Source organism: Rhinopithecus bieti, unplaced genomic scaffold (assembly GCF_001698545.2).
Source record: "Rhinopithecus bieti isolate Rb0 unplaced genomic scaffold, ASM169854v2 scaffold_42745, whole genome shotgun sequence".
Taxonomy (NCBI): Eukaryota; Metazoa; Chordata; class Mammalia; order Primates; family Cercopithecidae; genus Rhinopithecus; species Rhinopithecus bieti.
Window position 1 is genome coordinate 470308 of NW_016819184.1, and position 8489 is coordinate 478796.

The 8489-nt window shown below is 44.9% G+C and overlaps 1 long non-coding RNA gene across 2 annotated transcripts in view; it reads right to left on the bottom strand.

The window, feature by feature from the left end:
• Positions 1-3696, bottom strand: part of LOC108519533 (uncharacterized) — a 32741-nt gene extending 29045 nt beyond the window's left edge. The window contains exons 1-3 of one of the 2 annotated variants that reach the window (XR_001882648.1): positions 3554-3696; positions 2673-2744; positions 516-646 (exon numbers count right to left, since the gene is read on the bottom strand). This is a non-coding gene — a long non-coding RNA (uncharacterized LOC108519533). Of the gene's footprint in view, positions 1-515; positions 647-2672; positions 2745-3553 lie in introns of those variants that run through there. The other variant, XR_001882649.1, reaches the window with a different exon arrangement.
• Between the last annotated feature and the right edge of the window lie 4793 nt (positions 3697-8489).

Below are 8489 nucleotides of genomic sequence, written 5' to 3' on the forward strand. Positions count from 1 at the left end.
CAAAAAAAAAAAAAAAAAAAAGGTACTGGGAGATCATGGAAATCAGTAATTCAACAAGAATGTTTAACTGATGAACTTGACCTTGAGCAAGTGTAAGGAATAGTTAGAGCCAGAAGCCTTTGAGTTGAGATCTAAAGTCATTGTAGGTCACATTAGGTAATGTTTGGTGTTTAGACAGAGAAGGGAGTGTGAGATGTTCTGTGGTGTGAGAGACCATGGCAGGCTGAAGTTGCTGACTGTGCACTGTTGCAGCTGAAGTACAGAGAGCAAGGTGGGGATGGGAAAGGGTGAAAGAGGGGTGGTGACTAAGGGCCAGATGGCTGGATCCTACCATCTGTGATGAAGATTCTACCTAACAGCAATGAATCTGAAATGAAGCCAGTTTGTTATGCGATAGATTTCTCTTTAAATCATTGAAACTTTCTTTGATACAAGTTCAATAGGACTGATGAAACTGGGCTACAATAAATTATCAGAGCAGTCCACAAAATGAATCATTGCCAAATTTTCTTACAGTCAATTTTATTTCTATTTGAGGGGAAAATAGGTAATTAGAGAACCTCAGGCATTGCTTCCAGGTTTCAAAGTGGCTTCTATCCAGCCACAGGGAGGCTTGCAGCAGAAAACCAGATGTTCAAATAAAGACCTAAGTGGACAAATACGAACGATGTACATTACACAAATACATTATGGAAATCTTTCATGGTGTTTAGAAAAAACATCAATGACTTGAAAGTATTTGTATAAATGCCTCCGTCCTTCCAGAAGCCCCAAAGGGAGGAGTTTAAATGCATTTGTTGGGCATATTTGTGAGTTTCTACCTACAGTGTTAGCTAGTACATGCGGAAAATTAGAATAATGAGATTATTTTCTCGGCAGACATTTGCTGAGTGCCTTCCAGGTGTAGCCATTGTACTGGGTACCTTGTACTTGGCAGTGGAGATGAATCCGACAAAAGGTGTCCCCTCTGTATGGGAAGATCAGACTTCATAAGAGGAAATAGTGATGCTGCTTAGAAAATGTGAGAGGTAGAAAGGAGGTTTAGGTAAACCACGGAGAATGGAAACAAAGTGCCTCTTATGGGCTACAGGGATACTCCAGAGTCCTATTTCCTGTTTTGTTTTGTTTTTTTCCTTTTCACATTTAAACATTCTTTTAACAAAATGTATGTATTTATTTCAACAAACAGGAAAAATGGACTAGTTACAAATGGCAAGCACAATTTGTTATCTCTGGCTTTTAAATATTTTTTAATTTAACAAATATTCATCAAGCATGTATTATGGGTCACAGCATAATGCGTATTCCAGTTAACAGGAAGAAACAGGTCAAGAGGATTTTAGGAAAAGATAAGAGAGTGCCCCTGGTACTTGTTTTTGTGATTTTGATTCTCTTCAGAGAATAACTGAATGTACTTGGATGCATGATCCACTTATTTAGTCAAAGAGGCTCCCACAGAAACATTGATACTGCCTAGAGCCCATCCGGTTTGGCTTTCTCTGTTAAGAGTTAAAAAGTTGGAGAAGCAATACATGCCTGGGAAACTCTGCAGACAAATTCTTGGAATTGGGAATACACATTACTAAATTCTTTAATACAAAAAATAATGCTTCAAATTGTACTTTGGACACGATGTCCACTTTTTTGGCTCAATAAACAAACCCAAAATGTTTTTTAGCTTTCTGCTCTGGCATTCACAAAGTTTTGCCTAAAACCCTTGAGAATTTGCTGGAAAAGATTTATTTATGTGCATTCTGAAGAGCATGCCAAAATCCTGCTGCTTCATGTTTTTCAAGACTTTTCTAAATTAAAAAGCGAATGCGCGCAGGAGGGTAAAATGTTGGTTTAGTTATTGCGCACAGTAAATGTGTTTATTTCCAAGAAGAGATGAGTAAGGGTGATGTGACAAGGGGAGTGCTCAGTCAAATGAATTCTGCCTGGACAGAGCTGAGGTTTATTTTACTCTTTACAAAGTCACTCTCTCTATTTAATGGAAAGTCATATGCACATAAAAGTCTATCAGTTTGGGGACTGCATTGTATTGATATTACACTAAGCTCTATTAGTTAACTAAAAACAGCCCAAACCACCCAACTCATCCACGGCAGGAGGCGGGGGGAGGGAATTGCAATGACAACAAAACAAAATGACTTACTAGTTAAAGAGGTTTCAGATATTTTGCAGCTCAACTGATAGGATCAAAAGAATAAATGTTTTTGCAGAAACATTTAAAAACATGTGAGAGGAGGGGTGCAGTGCATCACACCTGTAATCCCAGCACTTTGGGAGGCCGAGGCAGGTGGATCACCTGAGGTCAGGAGCTCTAGACCAGCCTGGCCAACAGGGTGAAACCTCATCTCTACTAAAAATACAAAATTAGCTGGGGTGGTGGCAGGCACCAATAATCCCAGCTACTTGGGAGGCTGAGGCAGGAGAATCACTTGAACCCGGGAGGTGGAGGTTGCTGTGAGCCAAGATCATGCCATTGTACTCCAGCCTGGGTGACAATGTAAGACTCTGTCTCCAAAAAATAAAAATAAAAATAAATAAAAACACGTGAGAACCCTATGTGCTGTTTTCTTTAAAATAGCCTTGTTCATTTCAACAAAATGTTTTACACGAGAATGCATACATCTTGACACATTACATTCACTGATTGAAATGCGACTTACGCTCTGATGCAGATGAGCAGTAAATATCCAAACTGCATTTGGATCGAGAAAACATTTTGTATAAATAGTTTTCTAAGGAACAAACAGAAAGAAAGAAAATAATAACTTTTGTTTAGTATTGCTGCGATGCCAGTGACAGATCCTTGGAAGCAAAGAACTGTTTTGTATCCACATATGCTTGCAGCAAAGTTAGAATCCCTCGTGCCCTCCCCAGAGCCTTGATCTGATGGCCCAACTGCTGTGACTGATAGTCCCTTTGGTAACACAATTTCCCCTGTGTTTATCTGATATAACCGCTCTCCTAATCATGGCACTTTATTTATTTATTTACATGTGGTTATGAATATATATCACATTGGTATGAAATCAGTGGAGGAAAAGTAAGTTTTCAAGTGTGGAGAAGCCAAAAATGGCTTATTTGTATTCAGTCTTGATCCTGCTTTCATGGCAAGCAAATTTGAGCCCGTGGGCTTCGCTGGGCTTCAGCTGGGGGGCCAGGGTCAGAGGCAGTGACAGGCCTAGGATTTTTTGTTTGTTTTGTTTTGTTTTGTTTTCTTTTTTTTAGTTATTGTATCAAATGCCATAATTTGTTTAAAAGCTTTTTACACACTGCAACGCAGATAACCATGCAGTATTAAGAACTCAGCCTTGGTTGGTGGTAAAATTACTCTAAATATGTATAAAGTAGGCAGAAGTTTGAGAGCAAGTGAAATATACTCTCTAAAATACCTTCTCCATCTCCTCTCCAAGGATAAAGACATCAGTACTTTTTTTTTCAGTAGATAGCAATGAAGAACACAGAGGGTTGAAGAGTCAGTAGACTATTGACACGAACAACACTTTGTATCCTGACTCTCTGTAGTTAGCCTCCCATTCCCTACCTTAGTCACAGAGGATTCAGATCACGTGGAAGACGGCAGGTTGTAAAGGAAAGAATATTCCCTCGTCCAAACTACAGGTGACAGCCAGCAGAGCCCGGCGCCATCATGAGCTGCGCCGCCGTTGACGCAACCGCCCCTGACCATGCGCAGTGTCTGACCCAGGCCACCCGCAGCACTGCGCCCGGCTCCTCCCCGCCACCTGCTGGGCAGAAAGTCCCAGGGCAGGATTCTGACCGCGCATGCATGGTGGGAGCACCTCTTCCTGCAGGGCACCGGAGCCCATCTTCCCTAGTTCCTCAGTAAAAGCACAGCATTCTTTCCTTGGTTCTATTTTATGAGTGTCTCCCGTCTCCTGGATGCTTTCTGTCAGTCCTGAGACATACTCTGTTTCCTCCCATTTAAAAGACCCATCTCCCCAAACACACACATCTACCCATTAAAACAAAACAACACAATCTTCCCTGGGCCCCCCCAACCTCTTCTGTCCTTTCTAATCTGTGCACCTCTAGCATCCAGACATTCCCGGGGAGAGGCTCTCCCTCCCTCTCGCTGACTGCGGGGACGCCCCGTGGGCATCCTTCCCGGCTCACCCTTCCTCGGGACTTCTTTTTCCCAGTTCTTTCCTACTTCTCTCCGTCGTTTACGGGATCTCTCTTCTCTCCCTGACGTTAGACCTTGGAAGTGCTCAGGCCTGTTTCCTCTCTTCTCTCTAAGGTCCCCCAGTGACCTCATCCAAGCCCAGGGCGTCAGCAGAGGACAAGTCACTGACCCCCATTCACACCTATGTGCACAGTCCAGACTCACACGTGGGCAGCTCATCCGCCGTGGCCTGGACGCCTCCAGGCCCCTCCAGCTGAAGGACTCACCACCGAGCACACTCCCTTCACCGCGGACTCATTCTCTCCCGCATCCTCTTCTCGGCACTGGGTCACCCTGGGCCACCCACCGAGCCCACCCAGGTTCAGACTCGCACTTCCAGCCGGCGTCACGGCTGCGTGAAGATTCAGCGCTGCCTCCCCCTGCCCCACAGCACGTTTTCATTTGCTTGTGTTTTCCATCCTCTCTGCCTCCACGCATGCCCAGACACCAGCACAGCTTGCCTGGCGCTTCCCAGAGCCTCAAACATGGTGAGTGTTCATGTGTGCTCTCCTCAACTGGTCTGTCTCTCCAGCAGACAGAGAGACCTTTCAGACCTGCAAATCCAATGATCACTCCTCCACTTAAAACCCTTCTACACTTCGGATGAAACTTAAATTCCTTGGCAAAGGCTGCACCATCACCTGGGCCACTTTCCCCTCTTGGTACAATTTCTCTAGAGTACCGACATGGTTCCCGTCTCGCAGTTTCTGTATCGGCTGCTCCTTTTGTCTTTTGTGACATCCTCCGCCTCCTCTTATTCCTGGTTAACTTCTGTCCACTATTTAAACCTCAGGCCCTTAGGAGTCTTTTTCTAACCCCTTCTCTAACCAACACTGAAGTCAGACTTCTGGTTACACGGCGTTCTGTGCTTTTCCTGTAGTGCTTATCACATTTAGAGTTTAATGATTATTTATTTAAATCAAATTTCTCTTCTAGACTTGCCTTATATGAAAAGGGACTCTGTTCGTCCCTTTATTCATTATTCATTCATTATTATTGTATTGCCAATATTTACAAAGAGTTCAGTTCCAGTAAAATTAATATTTGTTAAATGACTGAATAAACCCATTTGTTAAACAAATTATGTTTTTATTGAAGGTAAAGCATGCAAAATGTATAGGAAGCAATGTGAAATGCAGAATCAGTACAGTTCATACAAAATTCAAGTCCTGTGTATAAGCGGTAGCCTAACGAAAGTCATCCTACAAAACGGCCTGTCTGTGTAAGTGCAAAATGTGGGGGAGAACAAGAGCTGACTGTCACAAAGGCATTTTCTGATGTTAGGATTCTCTCTTATTGGTGAGTTGACTTGGCCTACGTTCATTAAAAAGAGCATTTCTAGGCTTGAGTATGTGGGCTTAGCCCTGGCTACTGAGGGCCTTGTGGGTGGATGGGGTTCCCACTGGAGCCACCTGGCTTCCTGTGAGAAGCAGGGCTGGGAAGGTTGCTGATTCAGCAGAAGAAAGAATATCTGCATGCACTTCTTGATTCACTAGTCCAATATGCACTTAACTCTTGGTTACATGAGCTTTAAACCATGACGCTACGAGTTATTACCCAAACTAGGTCTTTTTTGAGAGCGAAAGAAGGCTCTGTTCATAATCATGCTGGAATAACAGGTAAAAACCAAGACTGAACTGGGAAAGTCAGGATGTGGGGTCACTCCAGTTGAAAGGAAGACAAGTAGAGGGAGGTTTCTGTTTGAGAGGAAGCAACAAGGGCACAAGTGAAACCAGAAGGCAGAGTGACGCATGACGGTAACAGGGAGTCAGTCCATGGAAAAGGATACAGGGTCCTTTTCCCAAGCCAACGATTGCAGATGACCCCAATATTAATTTAAAGGGTCAGTGTAAGGAAATGGAAGATCATTCCCTATGGACTCAGTTATATCTTCAGAGATTATTCTTGTCCAAAAATAATGAATTCCCTCACTGTGAATTATATACCACCAAGAGGTTCCGGCTTCTTGACTTCCTCGTAAAAATTTCAGAATTGCCTTACAACAATTTTCAAATAACACACCCTGACCACTCCACACAAGAGATAGGACAGGCAAAGGACAGAGCCCTGACCTAGCGGCTAGCATCCTTGTTGCTGATTGCTAACCATGTATCTCGGGTCCAGCTCTGCTGCAGGATCTTTCTCTATACAATGATCAAGTGTGCTGTGTATGGACAATTCACACAGGAATGCCTCAGCGGGGTACCGTGGTCTGGCCCCTGACGAGGGCTTTGGGTACTACATGCTGATGGTTTTCTGAGTCGAGGCTGCAGGTAAGGGACCGGGGGGAATCATTTGGTCTTTAGAGAGACTGCAGGAAGTGATGACCGAGAGCAGAGCTTTGAAGGTAGTGTAGGGATAAATAAGAAATAATCTGAACTGGATTCTGATGACATCAGAGGGGGGTGGGCGCTGGTGGGAGCTGGTAGAACTGTGGGCAGCATCCCCGAGCAGAGAGGAACCCTATTTGTGGGGACATGCTGTGCTCAGGACTGCAGGAAGATCTCCCCGAGGCAGGGGAGGAGAGTGATCAGGAAACAGAGAGTGGCCTAGAGGGTGTCAGCAAGCCCAGGATGCAGACTCCAGGCAGGGCCTGGACCACTTTTCACAGAAGGCTCTATTCAAACGGGTGATTTTTCTTTTAAAATTGAAAGAATCTGTTGCATATTAAAGAGATGTCCTAGGGTAGAGCTTGTTTGGCCAAATTTATTTCACGGGAGGTCAAAGGAGAGACACGAAATGCTTTGCACATCCTATTAGATAAAAAGCCGCATGGTAATGAATGAGGAAATGACAGCAGAATATCTTAATCTGGTAGATTTTATTCCACACATTATGTCATATTTGATTTAAAGAGTCAAAAGGTTGAGGGCTAAAAATCAAAATCAACATCTGCACCTCAAGTAGACTAAATGGGATAAGTACAACACTGGAGAGGCGATTTTTCTTTTTCTTTTTTTGTTTTAAGACAGAATCTCCCTTTGTTGCCCAGGCTGGAGCTCACTGCAACCTCCGCCTCCCGGGTTCAAGCAATTCTCCTGCCTCAGCCTCCTGAGTAGCTGTGATTACAGGTATGTGCCACCACATCCGGCTAATTTTTGTATTTTTAGTAGAGATGAGGTCGCACCATGTTATTGGCCAGGCTGGTCTCGAACTCCTGACCTCAGGTGATCTGCCTGCCTCTGCCTCCGCCTCCCAAAGTGCTTGAATTATAGGTGTGAGCCAATACACCTGGCTGGAGAGATGATTTTTCTACATCATTGACTTCCAGAAACCCTTTTTTCCTGCAGCTCCAGTAGCTCTGTGGCTGACTCTCTTCCCACCTCTCTGGCCCCCTCACCACATTTCTCAGGGACTCTCGCTGAAGCTCACCCTGAACTTGGGTCCCTGGCGTGCTGCCCTCTCTCTGCACCCTCCCTGCTGGAGTTCTCATCTGCCCCTGCGGTTTCAGTTGTCATATCTGTGCAGACAACACCACCGGCTCCAACTTCTCTGGCATTCTGGCCTGCTGGCACAGAGCAGCAGCCCACTCTGTCTGGGGGTCAGAGTGTCACTTCCAAAATCCTGTCTTCTCCCAGCCTAGCCAGCCTGGCAACCCCATCAGCACCCGGACTGGGATCTTCAGAGTCAACATTGCTCCTTCACATCCTCACCTCCAACACGGCCCAATTGGTGGTCCTGTGTTGCCTCTCTTGTAGAGTGTGCATGGTTGTCTCTGCCCTTCCCTTCCCTCCCCACTATGCTGCCAACCTCATTTTGGGCTCAATCACCTGCCCTCGACATGATTAGAAGGTGGTCTCTGTTGATCTCCCTCACTCAAAGTTCTTTTATCATTCAGTTAATGTCGCACAACGTTGTCAGAGGATTACTGCTGAAATACTGTGTAAAAAGGTTACATTTCCTTTTTTGGGGACACTTGACCAGCTACAAGATTGCAAACTGGCCTGATGTATGCTGCACCTTTATCCTTTACTGCTCCTTTTGCTCAAGATACGTGGCCACAGGTCTCACGTGGATGAGATCTGCAGTGCCCCCAGACGCCTGGCACTTCTCGCCCTGACAATTTCCTCCTGTGTCTCCTTGTTCCCTGAATGGGGGCAAGGTCCCTTTCTACTTTCTCTGAGCAGCTAAATCCTAAGCAAGATTCGACATCTCAGGCAGTCGGCAAGAGCTTCTCCGGCTCACCCAGACCATGGCGATTTCAGAGGAATGCTTCCAGAGCTTTCTCTGACTTTCACGCAGCCATTCCTGCTCGTTCCGTGTTTTATTAGTTTTCATTTCATGAACATTTTGTAAA